The sequence below is a fragment of the Pungitius pungitius genome, chromosome 5 (genome assembly GCF_949316345.1).
Source record: "Pungitius pungitius chromosome 5, fPunPun2.1, whole genome shotgun sequence".
Lineage (NCBI taxonomy): Eukaryota > Metazoa > Chordata > Actinopteri > Perciformes > Gasterosteidae > Pungitius > Pungitius pungitius.
In genome coordinates, this window is record NC_084904.1 from 6,743,944 (window position 1) to 6,756,808 (window position 12,865).

Below are 12,865 nucleotides of genomic sequence, written 5' to 3' on the forward strand. Positions count from 1 at the left end.
CATGATGATGTAAACGGAGCAATGCTTTACATCTTAAACTGCCGCAACATATCATGTAGACTCGTCAAATGTTTGACAATTTTGAAGTCTCTCTTTTGTTTACCATTAAAAAGGGGTTTGAGTGGGATTTGAACAAAGATTCCTTCTGTTAGCTTATATAGTAAGCAGCGATCAGTATACTGCATCAGGCTGTGTACAACCCTTTCTGTGACGAAGAAAGTGCGATGTAGTGTTGTATGGAATGCATTGAAAGATATGATCTATAACTCTCACTAATTTCTTTTGTTTTCCGTCAGGATGGCCGAGCGGTCTAAGGCGCTGCGTTCAGGTCGCAGTCTCCCCTGGAGGCGTGGGTTCGAATCCCACTTCTGACATGTGGTATTCTTGCTCAGTTGCCTGTGACATGATGATGTAAACGGAGCAATGCTTTACATCTTAAACTGCCGCAACATATCATGTAGACTCGTCAAATGTTTGACAATTTTGAAGTCTCTCTTTTGTTTACCATTAAAAAGGGGTTTGAGTGGGATTTGAACAAAGATTCCTTCTGTTAGCATATATAGTAAGCAGCGATCAGTATACTGCATCAGGCTGTGTACAACCCTTTCTGTGACGAAGAAAGTGCGATGTAGTGTTGTATGGAATGCATTGAAAGATATGATCTATAGCTCTCACCAATTTCTTTTGTTTTCCGTCAGGATGGCCGAGCGGTCTAAGGCGCTGCGTTCAGGTCGCAGTCTCCACTGGAGGCGTGGGTTCGAATCCCACTTCTGACATGTGGTTTTCTTGCTCAGTTGCCTGTGACATGGTGATGTAAACGGACCAATGCTTTACATGTTAAACTGCCGCAACATATCATGTAGACTCGTCAAATGTTTGACAATTGTGAAGTCTCTCTTTTGTTTACCATTAAAAAGGGGTTTGAGTGGGATTTGAACAAAGCTTCCTTCTGTTAGCATATATAGTAAGCAGCGATCAGTATACTGCATCAGGCTGTGTACAACCCTTTCTGTGATCAAGAAAGTGCTATGTAATGTTATATCGAATGCATTAAAAGATATAATCTATAACTCTCACTAATTTCTTTTGTTTTCCGTCAGGATGGCCGAGCGGTCTAAGGCGCTGCGTTCAGGTCGCAGTCTCCACTGGAGGCGTGGGTTCGAATCCCACTTCTGACATGTGGTTTTCTTGCTCAGTTGCCTGTGACATGATGATGTAAACGGAGCAATGCTTTACATGTTAAACTGCCGCAACATATCATGTAGACTCGTCAAATGTTTGACAATTTTGAAGTCTCTCTTTTGTTTACCATTAAAAAGGGGTTTGAGTGGGATTTGAACAAAGCTTCCTTCTGTTAGCATATATAGTAAGCAGCGATCAGTATACTGCATCAGGCTGTGTACAACCCTTTCTGTGATCAAGAAAGTGCTATGTAATGTTATATCGAATGCATTAAAAGATATAATCTATAACTCTCACTAATTTCTTTTGTTTTCCGTCAGGATGGCCGAGCGGTCTAAGGCGCTGCGTTCAGGTCGCAGTCTCCCCTGGAGGCGTGGGTTCGAATCCCACTTCTGACTTGTGGTTTTCTTGCTCAGTTGCCTGTGACATGATGATGTAAACGGAGCAATGCTTTACATCTTAAACTGCCGCAACATATCATGTAGACTCGTCAAATGTTTGACAATTTTGAAGTCTCTCTTTTGTTTACCATTAAAAAGGGGTTTGAGTGGGATTTGAACAAAGATTCCTTCTGTTAGCTTATATAGTAAGCAGCGATCAGTATACTGCATCAGGCTGTGTACAACCCTTTCTGTGACGAAGAAAGTGCGATGTAGTGTTGTATGGAATGCATTGAAAGATATGATCTATAACTCTCACTAATTTCTTTTGTTTTCCGTCAGGATGGCCGAGCGGTCTAAGGCGCTGCGTTCAGGTCGCAGTCTCCCCTGGAGGCGTGGGTTCGAATCCCACTTCTGACATGTGGTTTTCTTGCTCAGTTGCCTGTGACATGATGATGTAAACGGAGCAATGCTTTACATCTTAAACTGCCGCAACATATCATGTAGACTCGTCAAATGTTTGACAATTTTGAAGTCTCTCTTTTGTTTACCATTAAAAAGGGGTTTGAGTGGGATTTGAACAAAGATTCCTTCTGTTAGCATATATAGTAAGCAGCGATCAGTATACTGCATCAGGCTGTGTACAACCCTTTCTGTGACGAAGAAAGTGCGATGTAGTGTTGTATGGAATGCATTGAAAGATATGATCTATAGCTCTCACCAATTTCTTTTGTTTTCCGTCAGGATGGCCGAGCGGTCTAAGGCGCTGCGTTCAGGTCGCAGTCTCCACTGGAGGCGTGGGTTCGAATCCCACTTCTGACATGTGGTTTTCTTGCTCAGTTGCCTGTGACATGGTGATGTAAACGGACCAATGCTTTACATGTTAAACTGCCGCAACATATCATGTAGACTCGTCAAATGTTTGACAATTGTGAAGTCTCTCTTTTGTTTACCATTAAAAAGGGGTTTGAGTGGGATTTGAACAAAGCTTCCTTCTGTTAGCATATATAGTAAGCAGCGATCAGTATACTGCATCAGGCTGTGTACAACCCTTTCTGTGATCAAGAAAGTGCTATGTAATGTTATATCGAATGCATTAAAAGATATAATCTATAACTCTCACTAATTTCTTTTGTTTTCCGTCAGGATGGCCGAGCGGTCTAAGGCGCTGCGTTCAGGTCGCAGTCTCCACTGGAGGCGTGGGTTCGAATCCCACTTCTGACATGTGGTTTTCTTGCTCATTTCCCTTTGACATGATGATGTAGACAGAGCAATGCTTTACATGTTAAACTGCCGCAACATATCATGTAGACTCGTCAAATGTTTGACAATTTTGAAGTCTCTCTTTTGTTTACCATTAAAAAGGGGTTTGAGTGGGATTTGAACAAAGCTTCCTTCTGTTAGCATATATAGTAAGCAGCGATCAGTATACTGCATCAGGCTGTGTACAACCCTTTCTGTGATCAAGAAAGTGCTATGTAATGTTATATCGAATGCATTAAAAGATATAATCTATAACTCTCACTAATTTCTTTTGTTTTCCGTCAGGATGGCCGAGCGGTCTAAGGCGCTGCGTTCAGGTCGCAGTCTCCACTGGAGGCGTGGGTTCGAATCCCACTTCTGACATGTGGTTTTCTTGCTCATTTCCCTTTGACATGATGATGTAGACAGAGCAATGCTTTACATGTTAAACTGCCGCAACATATCATGTAGACTCGTCAAATGTTTGACAATTTTGAAGTCTCTCTTTTGTTTACCATTAAAAAGGGGTTTGAGTGGGATTTGAACAAAGCTTCCTTCTGTTAGCATATATAGTAAGCAGCGATCAGTATACTGCATCAGGCTGTGTACAACCCTTTCTGTGATCAAGAAAGTGCTATGTAATGTTATATCGAATGCATTAAAAGATATAATCTATAACTCTCACTAATTTCTTTTGTTTTCCGTCAGGATGGCCGAGCGGTCTAAGGCGCTGCGTTCAGGTCGCAGTCTCCACTGGAGGCGTGGGTTCGAATCCCACTTCTGACATGTGGTTTTCTTGCTCAGTTGCCTGTGACATGATGATGTAAACGGAGCAATGCTTTACATGTTAAACTGCCGCAACATATCATGTAGACTCGTCAAATGTTTGACAATTTTGAAGTCTCTCTTTTGTTTACCATTAAAAAGGGGTTTGAGTGGGATTTGAACAAAGCTTCCTTCTGTTAGCATATATAGTAAGCAGCGATCAGTATACTGCATCAGGCTGTGTACAACCCTTTCTGTGACGAAGAAAGTGCGATGTAGTGTTGTATGGAATGCATTGAAAGATATGATCTATAGCTCTCACCAATTTCTTTTGTTTTCCGTCAGGATGGCCGAGCGGTCTAAGGCGCTGCGTTCAGGTCGCAGTCTCCACTGGAGGCGTGGGTTCGAATCCCACTTCTGACATGTGGTTTTCTTGCTCAGTTGCCTGTGACATGGTGATGTAAACGGACCAATGCTTTACATGTTAAACTGCCGCAACATATCATGTAGACTCGTCAAATGTTTGACAATTTTGAAGTCTCTCTTTTGTTTACCATTAAAAAGGGGTTTGAGTGGGATTTGAACAAAGCTTCCTTCTGTTAGCATATATAGTAAGCAGCGATCAGTATACTGCATCAGGCTGTGTACAACCCTTTCTGTGATCAAGAAAGTGCTATGTAATGTTATATCGAATGCATTAAAAGATATAATCTATAACTCTCACTAATTTCTTTTGTTTTCCGTCAGGATGGCCGAGCGGTCTAAGGCGCTGCGTTCAGGTCGCAGTCTCCCCTGGAGGCGTGGGTTCGAATCCCACTTCTGACATGTGGTTTTCTTGCTCAGTTGCCTGTGACATGATGATGTAAACGGACCAATGCTTTACATGTTAAACTGCCGCAACATATCATGTAGACTCGTCAAATGTTTGACAATTTTGAAGTCTCTCTTTTGTTTACCATTAAAAAGGGGTTTGAGTGGGATTTGAACAAAGCTTCCTTCTGTTAGCATATATAGTAAGCAGCGATCAGTATACTGCATCAGGCTGTGTACAACCCTTTCTGTGATCAAGAAAGTGCTATGTAATGTTATATCGAATGCATTAAAAGATATAATCTATAACTCTCACTAATTTCTTTTGTTTTCCGTCAGGATGGCCGAGCGGTCTAAGGCGCTGCGTTCAGGTCGCAGTCTCCCCTGGAGGCGTGGGTTCGAATCCCACTTCTGACATGTGGTTTTCTTGCTCAGTTGCCTGTGACATGATGATGTAAACGGAGCAATGCTTTACATCTTAAACTGCCGCAACATATCATGTAGACTCGTCAAATGTTTGACAATTTTGAAGTCTCTCTTTTGTTTACCATTAAAAAGGGGTTTGAGTGGGATTTGAACAAAGATTCCTTCTGTTAGCTTATATAGTAAGCAGCGATCAGTATACTGCATCAGGCTGTGTACAACCCTTTCTGTGACGAAGAAAGTGCGATGTAGTGTTGTATGGAATGCATTGAAAGATATGATCTATAACTCTCACTAATTTCTTTTGTTTTCCGTCAGGATGGCCGAGCGGTCTAAGGCGCTGCGTTCAGGTCGCAGTCTCCCCTGGAGGCGTGGGTTCGAATCCCACTTCTGACATGTGGTTTTCTTGCTCAGTTGCCTGTGACATGATGATGTAAACGGAGCAATGCTTTACATCTTAAACTGCCGCAACATATCATGTAGACTCGTCAAATGTTTGACAATTTTGAAGTCTCTCTTTTGTTTACCATTAAAAAGGGGTTTGAGTGGGATTTGAACAAAGATTCCTTCTGTTAGCATATATAGTAAGCAGCGATCAGTATACTGCATCAGGCTGTGTACAACCCTTTCTGTGACGAAGAAAGTGCGATGTAGTGTTGTATGGAATGCATTGAAAGATATGATCTATAGCTCTCACCAATTTCTTTTGTTTTCCGTCAGGATGGCCGAGCGGTCTAAGGCGCTGCGTTCAGGTCGCAGTCTCCACTGGAGGCGTGGGTTCGAATCCCACTTCTGACATGTGGTTTTCTTGCTCAGTTGCCTGTGACATGGTGATGTAAACGGACCAATGCTTTACATGTTAAACTGCCGCAACATATCATGTAGACTCGTCAAATGTTTGACAATTTTGAAGTCTCTCTTTTGTTTACCATTAAAAAGGGGTTTGAGTGGGATTTGAACAAAGCTTCCTTCTGTTAGCATATATAGTAAGCAGCGATCAGTATACTGCATCAGGCTGTGTACAACCCTTTCTGTGATCAAGAAAGTGCTATGTAATGTTATATCGAATGCATTAAAAGATATAATCTATAACTCTCACTAATTTCTTTTGTTTTCCGTCAGGATGGCCGAGCGGTCTAAGGCGCTGCGTTCAGGTCGCAGTCTCCACTGGAGGCGTGGGTTCGAATCCCACTTCTGACATGTGGTTTTCTTGCTCATTTCCCTTTGACATGATGATGTAGACAGAGCAATGCTTTACATGTTAAACTGCCGCAACATATCATGTAGACTCGTCAAATGTTTGACAATTTTGAAGTCTCTCTTTTGTTTACCATTAAAAAGGGGTTTGAGTGGGATTTGAACAAAGCTTCCTTCTGTTAGCATATATAGTAAGCAGCGATCAGTATACTGCATCAGGCTGTGTACAACCCTTTCTGTGATCAAGAAAGTGCTATGTAATGTTATATCGAATGCATTAAAAGATATAATCTATAACTCTCACTAATTTCTTTTGTTTTCCGTCAGGATGGCCGAGCGGTCTAAGGCGCTGCGTTCAGGTCGCAGTCTCCACTGGAGGCGTGGGTTCGAATCCCACTTCTGACATGTGGTTTTCTTGCTCATTTCCCTTTGACATGATGATGTAGACAGAGCAATGCTTTACATGTTAAACTGCCGCAACATATCATGTAGACTCGTCAAATGTTTGACAATTTTGAAGTCTCTCTTTTGTTTACCATTAAAAAGGGGTTTGAGTGGGATTTGAACAAAGCTTCCTTCTGTTAGCATATATAGTAAGCAGCGATCAGTATACTGCATCAGGCTGTGTACAACCCTTTCTGTGATCAAGAAAGTGCTATGTAATGTTATATCGAATGCATTAAAAGATATAATCTATAACTCTCACTAATTTCTTTTGTTTTCCGTCAGGATGGCCGAGCGGTCTAAGGCGCTGCGTTCAGGTCGCAGTCTCCACTGGAGGCGTGGGTTCGAATCCCACTTCTGACATGTGGTTTTCTTGCTCAGTTGCCTGTGACATGATGATGTAAACGGAGCAATGCTTTACATGTTAAACTGCCGCAACATATCATGTAGACTCGTCAAATGTTTGACAATTTTGAAGTCTCTCTTTTGTTTACCATTAAAAAGGGGTTTGAGTGGGATTTGAACAAAGATTCCTTCTGTTAGCATATATAGTAAGCAGCGATCAGTATACTGCATCAGGCTGTGTACAACCCTTTCTGTGACGAAGAAAGTGCGATGTAGTGTTGTATGGAATGCATTGAAAGATATGATCTATAACTCTCACTAATTTCTTTTGTTTTCCGTCAGGATGGCCGAGCGGTCTAAGGCGCTGCGTTCAGGTCGCAGTCTCCACTGGAGGCGTGGGTTCGAATCCCACTTCTGACATGTGGTTTTCTTGCTCAGTTGCCTGTAACATGATGATGTAAACGGAGCAATGCTTTACATCTTAAACTGCCGCAACATATCATGTAGACTCGTCAAATGTTTGACCATTTTGAAGTCTTTCTTTTGTTTACCATTAAAAAGGGGTTTGATTGGGATTTCAACAAAGATTCCTTCTGTTAGCATATATTGTCACCAGCGACAAGTACACTGCATCAGGCTCTGTACAACCCTTTCTGTGATGAAGAAAGTGCGATTAAAAGATATGATCTATAACTCTCACCAATTTCTTTTGTTTTCCGTCAGGATGGCCGAGCGGTCTAAGGCGCTGCGTTCAGGTCGCAGTCTCCACTGGAGGCGTGGGTTCGAATCCCACTTCTGACATGTGGTTTTCTTGCTCAGTTGCCTGTGACATGATGATGTAAACGGAGCAATGCTTTACATGTTAAACTGCCGCAACATATCATGTAGACTCGTCAAATGTTTGACAATTTTGAAGTCTCTCTTTTGTTTACCATTAAAAAGGGGTTTGAGTGGGATTTGAACAAAGCTTCCTTCTGTTAGCATATATAGTAAGCAGCGATCAGTATACTGCATCAGGCTGTGTACAACCCTTTCTGTGATCAAGAAAGTGCTATGTAATGTTATATCGAATGCATTAAAAGATATAATCTATAACTCTCACCAATTTCTTTTGTTTTCCGTCAGGATGGCCGAGCGGTCTAAGGCGCTGCGTTCAGGTCGCAGTCTCCACTGGAGGCGTGGGTTCGAATCCCACTTCTGACATGTGGTTTTCTTGCTCAGTTGCCTGTGACATGATGATGTAAACGGAGCAATGCTTTACATGTTAAACTGCCGCAACATATCATGTAGACTCGTCAAATGTTTGACAATTTTGAAGTCTCTCTTTTGTTTACCATTAAAAAGGGGTTTGAGTGGGATTTGAACAAAGCTTCCTTCTGTTAGCATATATAGTAAGCAGCGATCAGTATACTGCATCAGGCTGTGTACAACCCTTTCTGTGATCAAGAAAGTGCTATGTAATGTTATATCGAATGCATTAAAAGATATAATCTATAACTCTCACCAATTTCTTTTGTTTTCCGTCAGGATGGCCGAGCGGTCTAAGGCGCTGCGTTCAGGTTGCAGTCTCCACTGGAGGCGTGGGTTCGAATCCCACTTCTGACATGTGGTTTTCTTGCTCAGTTGCCTGTGACATGATGATGTAAACGGAGCAATGCTTTACATGTTAAACTGCCGCAACATATCATGTAGACTCGTCAAATGTTTGACAATTTTGAAGTCTCTCTTTTGTTTACCATTAAAAAGGGGTTTGAGTGGGATTTGAACAAAGCTTCCTTCTGTTAGCATATATAGTAAGCAGCGATCAGTATACTGCATCAGGCTGTGTACAACCCTTTCTGTGATCAAGAAAGTGCTATGTAATGTTATATCGAATGCATTAAAAGATATAATCTATAACTCTCACTAATTTCTTTTGTTTTCCGTCAGGATGGCCGAGCGGTCTAAGGCGCTGCGTTCAGGTCGCAGTCTCCCCTGGAGGCGTGGGTTCGAATCCCACTTCTGACATGTGGTTTTCTTGCTCAGTTGCCTGTGACATGATGATGTAAACGGAGCAATGCTTTACATCTTAAACTGCCGCAACATATCATGTAGACTCGTCAAATGTTTGACAATTTTGAAGTCTCTCTTTTGTTTACCATTAAAAAGGGGTTTGAGTGGGATTTCAACAAAGATTCCTTCTGTTAGCATATATTGTCACCAGCGACAAGTACACTGCATCAGGCTCTGTACAACCCTTTCTGTGATGAAGAAAGTGCGATGTAGTGTTGTATGGAATGCATTAAAAGATATGATCTATAACTCTCATCAATTTATTTTGTTTTCTGTCAGGATGGCCGAGCGGGCTAAGGCGCTGCGTTCAGGTCGCAGTCTCCACTGGAGGCGTGGGTTCGAATCCCACTTCTGACATGTGGTTTTCTTGCTCAGTTGCCTGTGACATGATGATGTAAACGGAGCAATGCTTTACATCTTAAACTGCCGCAACATATCATGTAGACTCGTCAAATGTTTGACAATTTTGAAGTCTCTCTTTTGTTTACCATTAAAAAGGGGTTTGAGTGGGATTTGAACAAAGCTTCCTTCTGTTAGCATATATAGTAAGCAGCGATCAGTATACTGCATCAGGCTGTGTACAACCCTTTCTGTGATCAAGAAAGTGCTATGTAATGTTATATCGAATGCATTAAAAGATATAATCTATAACTCTCACTAATTTCTTTTGTTTTCCGTCAGGATGGCCGAGCGGTCTAAGGCGCTGCGTTCAGGTCGCAGTCTCCCCTGGAGGCGTGGGTTCGAATCCCACTTCTGACATGTGGTTTTCTTGCTCAGTTGCCTGTGACATGATGATGTAAACGGAGCAATGCTTTACATCTTAAACTGCCGCAACATATCATGTAGACTCGTCAAATGTTTGACAATTTTGAAGTCTCTCTTTTGTTTACCATTAAAAAGGGGTTTGAGTGGGATTTGAACAAAGATTCCTTCTGTTAGCATATATAGTAAGCAGCGATCAGTATACTGCATCAGGCTGTGTACAACCCTTTCTGTGATCAAGAAAGTGCTATGTAGTGTTGTATGGAATGCATTGAAAGATATGATCTATAACTCTCACCAATTTCTTTTGTTTTCCGTCAGGATGGCCGAGCGGTCTAAGGCGCTGCGTTCAGGTCGCAGTCTCCACTGGAGGCGTGGGTTCGAATCCCACTTCTGATGTGTGGTTTTCTTGCTCAGTTGCCTGTGACATGATGATGTAAACGGAGCAATGCTTTACATGTTAAACTGCCGCAACATATCATGTAGACTCGTCAAATGTTTGACAATTTTGAAGTCTCTCTTTTGTTTACCATTAAAAAGGGGTTTGAGTGGGATTTGAACAAAGCTTCCTTCTGTTAGCATATATAGTAAGCAGCGATCAGGATACTGCATCAGGCTGTGTACAACCCTTTCTGTGACGAAGAAAGTGCGATGTAGTGTTGTATGGAATGCATTGAAAGATATGATCTATAGCTCTCACCAATTTCTTTTGTTTTCCGTCAGGATGGCCGAGCGGTCTAAGGCGCTGCGTTCAGGTCGCAGTCTCCACTGGAGGCGTGGGTTCGAATCCCACTTCTGACATGTGGTTTTCTTGCTCAGTTGCCTGTGACATGGTGATGTAAACGGACCGATGCTTTACATGTTAAACTGCCGCAACATATCATGTAGACTCGTCAAATGTTTGACAATTTTGAAGTCTCTCTTTTGTTTACCATTAAAAAGGGGTTTGAGTGGGATTTGAACAAAGCTTCCTTCTGTTAGCATATATAGTAAGCAGCGATCAGTATACTGCATCAGGCTGTGTACAACCCTTTCTGTGATCAAGAAAGTGCTATGTAATGTTATATCGAATGCATTAAAAGATATAATCTATAACTCTCACTAATTTCTTTTGTTTTCCGTCAGGATGGCCGAGCGGTCTAAGGCGCTGCGTTCAGGTCGCAGTCTCCCCTGGAGGCGTGGGTTCGAATCCCACTTCTGACATGTGGTTTTCTTGCTCAGTTGCCTGTGACATGATGATGTAAACGGACCAATGCTTTACATGTTAAACTGCCGCAACATATCATGTAGACTCGTCAAATGTTTGACAATTTTGAAGTCTCTCTTTTGTTTACCATTAAAAAGGGGTTTGAGTGGGATTTGAACAAAGCTTCCTTCTGTTAGCATATATAGTAAGCAGCGATCAGTATACTGCATCAGGCTGTGTACAACCCTTTCTGTGATCAAGAAAGTGCTATGTAATGTTATATCGAATGCATTAAAAGATATAATCTATAACTCTCACTAATTTCTTTTGTTTTCCGTCAGGATGGCCGAGCGGTCTAAGGCGCTGCGTTCAGGTCGCAGTCTCCCCTGGAGGCGTGGGTTCGAATCCCACTTCTGACATGTGGTTTTCTTGCTCAGTTGCCTGTGACATGATGATGTAAACGGAGCAATGCTTTACATCTTAAACTGCCGCAACATATCATGTAGACTCGTCAAATGTTTGACAATTTTGAAGTCTCTCTTTTGTTTACCATTAAAAAGGGGTTTGAGTGGGATTTGAACAAAGATTCCTTCTGTTAGCATATATAGTAAGCAGCGATCAGTATACTGCATCAGGCTGTGTACAACCCTTTCTGTGACGAAGAAAGTGCGATGTAGTGTTGTATGGAATGCATTGAAAGATATGATCTATAACTCTCACTAATTTCTTTTGTTTTCCGTCAGGATGGCCGAGCGGTCTAAGGCGCTGCGTTCAGGTCGCAGTCTCCCCTGGAGGCGTGGGTTCGAATCCCACTTCTGACATGTGGTTTTCTTGCTCAGTTGCCTGTGACATGATGATGTAAACGGACCAATGCTTTACATGTTAAACTGCCGCAACATATCATGTAGACTCGTCAAATGTTTGACAATTTTGAAGTCTCTCTTTTGTTTACCATTAAAAAGGGGTTTGAGTAGGATTTGAACAAAGCTTCCTTCTGTTAGCATATATAGTAAGCAGCGATCAGTATACTGCATCAGGCTGTGTACAACCCTTTCTGTGATCAAGAAAGTGCTATGTAATGTTATATCGAATGCATTAAAAGATATAATCTATAACTCTCACTAATTTCTTTTGTTTTCCGTCAGGATGGCCGAGCGGTCTAAGGCGCTGCGTTCAGGTCGCAGTCTCCCCTGGAGGCGTGGGTTCGAATCCCACTTCTGACATGTGGTTTTCTTGCTCAGTTGCCTGTGACATGATGTAAACGGAGCAATGCTTTACATCTTAAACTGCCGCAACATATCATGTAGACTCGTCAAATGTTTGACAATTTTGAAGTCTCTCTTTTGTTTACCATTAAAAAGGGGTTTGAGTGGGATTTGAACAAAGCTTCCTTCTGTTAGCATATATAGTAAGCAGCGATCAGTATACTGCATCAGGCTGTGTACAACCCTTTCTGTGACGAAGAAAGTGCGATGTAGTGTTGTATGGAATGCATTGAAAGATATGATCTATAGCTCTCACCAATTTCTTTTGTTTTCCGTCAGGATGGCCGAGCGGTCTAAGGCGCTGCGTTCAGGTCGCAGTCTCCACTGGAGGCGTGGGTTCGAATCCCACTTCTGACATGTGGTTTTCTTGCTCAGTTGCCTGTGACATGGTGATGTAAACGGACCAATGCTTTACATGTTAAACTGCCGCAACATATCATGTAGACTCGTCAAATGTTTGACAATTTTGAAGTCTCTCTTTTGTTTACCATTAAAAAGGGGTTTGAGTGGGATTTGAACAAAGCTTCCTTCTGTTAGCATATATAGTAAGCAGCGATCAGTATACTGCATCAGGCTGTGTACAACCCTTTCTGTGATCAAGAAAGTGCTATGTAATGTTATATCGAATGCATTAAAAGATATAATCTATAACTCTCACTAATTTCTTTTGTTTTCCGTCAGGATGGCCGAGCGGTCTAAGGCGCTGCGTTCAGGTCGCAGTCTCCCCTGGAGGCGTGGGTTCGAATCCCACTTCTGACATGTGGTTTTCTTGCTCAGTTGCCTATGACATGATGATGTAAACGGACCAATGC

General features: G+C 42.1%; 16 non-coding genes across 16 annotated transcripts; all 16 read left to right on the forward strand.

The window, feature by feature from the left end:
* Positions 1-693: 693 nt before the first annotated feature.
* On the forward strand, positions 694-776 carry trnal-cag (transfer RNA leucine (anticodon CAG)). The gene has a single exon. It is a non-coding gene; the product is annotated as a tRNA-Leu (tRNA).
* Positions 777-1,095: 319 nt separating this feature from the next.
* Positions 1,096-1,178, forward strand: trnal-cag (transfer RNA leucine (anticodon CAG)). Its single transcript has one exon. It is a non-coding gene; the product is annotated as a tRNA-Leu (tRNA).
* Positions 1,179-2,301: 1,123 nt separating this feature from the next.
* On the forward strand, positions 2,302-2,384 carry trnal-cag (transfer RNA leucine (anticodon CAG)). The gene has a single exon. It is a non-coding gene; the product is annotated as a tRNA-Leu (tRNA).
* A 319-nt stretch (positions 2,385-2,703) lies between these two features.
* trnal-cag (transfer RNA leucine (anticodon CAG)) lies at positions 2,704-2,786 on the forward strand. Its single transcript has one exon. It is a non-coding gene; the product is annotated as a tRNA-Leu (tRNA).
* A 319-nt stretch (positions 2,787-3,105) lies between these two features.
* trnal-cag (transfer RNA leucine (anticodon CAG)) lies at positions 3,106-3,188 on the forward strand. The gene has a single exon. It is a non-coding gene; the product is annotated as a tRNA-Leu (tRNA).
* Positions 3,189-3,507: 319 nt separating this feature from the next.
* trnal-cag (transfer RNA leucine (anticodon CAG)) lies at positions 3,508-3,590 on the forward strand. Its single transcript has one exon. It is a non-coding gene; the product is annotated as a tRNA-Leu (tRNA).
* Positions 3,591-3,909: 319 nt separating this feature from the next.
* On the forward strand, positions 3,910-3,992 carry trnal-cag (transfer RNA leucine (anticodon CAG)). Its single transcript has one exon. It is a non-coding gene; the product is annotated as a tRNA-Leu (tRNA).
* Positions 3,993-5,517: 1,525 nt separating this feature from the next.
* Positions 5,518-5,600, forward strand: trnal-cag (transfer RNA leucine (anticodon CAG)). Its single transcript has one exon. It is a non-coding gene; the product is annotated as a tRNA-Leu (tRNA).
* Positions 5,601-5,919: 319 nt separating this feature from the next.
* Positions 5,920-6,002, forward strand: trnal-cag (transfer RNA leucine (anticodon CAG)). Its single transcript has one exon. It is a non-coding gene; the product is annotated as a tRNA-Leu (tRNA).
* A 319-nt stretch (positions 6,003-6,321) lies between these two features.
* On the forward strand, positions 6,322-6,404 carry trnal-cag (transfer RNA leucine (anticodon CAG)). The gene has a single exon. It is a non-coding gene; the product is annotated as a tRNA-Leu (tRNA).
* A 319-nt stretch (positions 6,405-6,723) lies between these two features.
* On the forward strand, positions 6,724-6,806 carry trnal-cag (transfer RNA leucine (anticodon CAG)). The gene has a single exon. It is a non-coding gene; the product is annotated as a tRNA-Leu (tRNA).
* Positions 6,807-7,125: 319 nt separating this feature from the next.
* On the forward strand, positions 7,126-7,208 carry trnal-cag (transfer RNA leucine (anticodon CAG)). Its single transcript has one exon. It is a non-coding gene; the product is annotated as a tRNA-Leu (tRNA).
* A 298-nt stretch (positions 7,209-7,506) lies between these two features.
* trnal-cag (transfer RNA leucine (anticodon CAG)) lies at positions 7,507-7,589 on the forward strand. Its single transcript has one exon. It is a non-coding gene; the product is annotated as a tRNA-Leu (tRNA).
* Positions 7,590-7,908: 319 nt separating this feature from the next.
* On the forward strand, positions 7,909-7,991 carry trnal-cag (transfer RNA leucine (anticodon CAG)). The gene has a single exon. It is a non-coding gene; the product is annotated as a tRNA-Leu (tRNA).
* Positions 7,992-10,320: 2,329 nt separating this feature from the next.
* On the forward strand, positions 10,321-10,403 carry trnal-cag (transfer RNA leucine (anticodon CAG)). Its single transcript has one exon. It is a non-coding gene; the product is annotated as a tRNA-Leu (tRNA).
* A 1,924-nt stretch (positions 10,404-12,327) lies between these two features.
* On the forward strand, positions 12,328-12,410 carry trnal-cag (transfer RNA leucine (anticodon CAG)). Its single transcript has one exon. It is a non-coding gene; the product is annotated as a tRNA-Leu (tRNA).
* The last annotated feature ends 455 nt before the right edge of the window (positions 12,411-12,865 follow it).